Source organism: Macadamia integrifolia, unplaced genomic scaffold (genome assembly GCF_013358625.1).
Source record: "Macadamia integrifolia cultivar HAES 741 unplaced genomic scaffold, SCU_Mint_v3 scaffold1102, whole genome shotgun sequence".
Lineage (NCBI taxonomy): Eukaryota > Viridiplantae > Streptophyta > Magnoliopsida > Proteales > Proteaceae > Macadamia > Macadamia integrifolia.
Window position 1 is genome coordinate 16544 of NW_024868087.1, and position 1925 is coordinate 18468.

The following is a 1925-nucleotide window of genomic DNA, read 5'->3' on the forward strand; positions in this document are numbered from 1 at the left end:
AATTGCTTTCCTAATTTTGTTTAACTTTTTTTTTAATGAAACTAATTTCGTTTGTTTTCTTTTTCAATAGCAAGTCTTTTATTTCTTTCCAAATTTTAGTTGTGACTCTCTCTCTCTCTCTCTCTCTCTCTCTCTCTCTCTCTCTCTCTCTCTCTCAATAATAAATCTTTTATTTCTTTTCCAAATTTAAGATATGAGATCTCCTTTCTATAATCAGTCTCTCTCGTGGTCGACTCTCCTCTTTCCTCTCTCTCTCTCTCTCTATCGATTCTCCTCTTTCCTCTCTCACTCTCACAGAAGAATATTCATGGAACAGTGCACACTCAAAGTATTTGGCTTCTAATGTTTGAGTTCTTTGGTTTTTCCAAAATTTTGTGGTTTTTAATCTTCATCACTCTTCCTTTCCTGAATTAGAGAATGTGACCGAATGAGAGATAGAGAAACCACTTCAAGGTAATCGATCTCTCTTCTCTCTTTTTCTTCCATTGTCTTATTTGCCTCTTTTGTAGTGTTTGGATTTGCTTTTGTTTGCTTCATTGTTTCTTTGAAATCTTAATAGTCTTACTGTATGATTTGGTTCCCTAAGTATTAAGTGATTACAAATAAGCAAGTGAAAAAAGGATTTGTCATTTTTTGGTAAACTTGAATTGGACACATTAAACTCCACCTGCTAATCTTCCCACCTCGCTTTTGTGACGACTCCATTGTGCACAAGCATGTATTCCTAATCAAACAACAAAAACAATTAAAATCCCATTTCTCTTTTTGCAGCAAATTTTCCAAGCAAGAACTGAAGATCCACCTCAAGTTTTTGAACGAGTTCTTTCACGGTTGGAGCATAGATGATTATTGCCATGACAAGGCTTTAGCCTCTATGAAACCATCATCCACTGCTTTGTCGATGAATATGAGTAGGTAATTGTAATAGTCGTCCACATTCAGCAAACCCACCTGCAGAAAAGTGATAGTGTTCCTATGTTTGGGGTTTACCTACCAAATGTAAGGGCCCGTTTGATAACGTTTCAAGAAACGCGTTTCTGCAGTTTCTGTTTCCAGAAACAGCAGAAACAGGGTAAAAAGCGTTTGATAAAACTGTTTCGTTTCACCTATTTTCAGAAATAGAAATAGAAATTTTTACTTATTTATGGTTCAAGAAACGACCTAGGCGAAACAAGTTCAACTCATTCCGTCGTTTCTGAAAACGACTTGTGGTCATTCTTTCATTGGTTACTATCGACTTCTAAAAACATGACTTATCAAACACCTTCAATTCCGTTTATGTTTCTAAAAACGGAAAATTTATGTTTCTGCCTTCAAGAAACGGCAGAAACGTTATCAAACGGGCCCTAAGTCTTCATGATCCAATTCTCGTATACATCGTTAATTGGGTATACCTAATAATGGTCATGGCTTTACATACAGATGCCAAGCTGAGCCAGGTTATCACCTCTAGCAACTCTTCAACGGTTCCATACCCACCTGGTAAGGCAATAAAACAAGCAGAATGGCAGCCCATCTCAGTTTTTCTTTGGTGCATGTCAGCTATAGGTTTCACCTCTCCTTCTGTTTCTTTTGTTATCTGATTAGAAAATAAATATAAACAAAAATCCAACATTAAAAACAACAGGAATGGGTATGGGAAAATAGAAACGTCCCAGAATAAAAAATCCAGATGAAGTTGTAGACCTATTTACACATGAGAGTTTTGGGGGATCCTGAAACAAAAGAAACCAATTAAAAAGCAGGGTAGAGGTAGAGAATAAAAATGCAGAGGAGAGGAAATACGACTGTTGCTCAATTAATCTTAGGAGATTGACTAAGGTGCTACCCAAGAACATTTTTGTTGGGTTGAATTGTATGTTAGAACTTGGGTATGTGATTTGGCTTGGAATTGTTGTGGATAGGTTCTTCTTATGACTGACGGT

General features: G+C 36.5%; 1 pseudogene; it reads right to left on the reverse strand.

The window, feature by feature from the left end:
• Positions 1 to 670: 670 nt before the first annotated feature.
• Positions 671 to 1925, reverse strand: part of LOC122062770 — a 3033-nt pseudogene continuing 1778 nt past the window's right edge.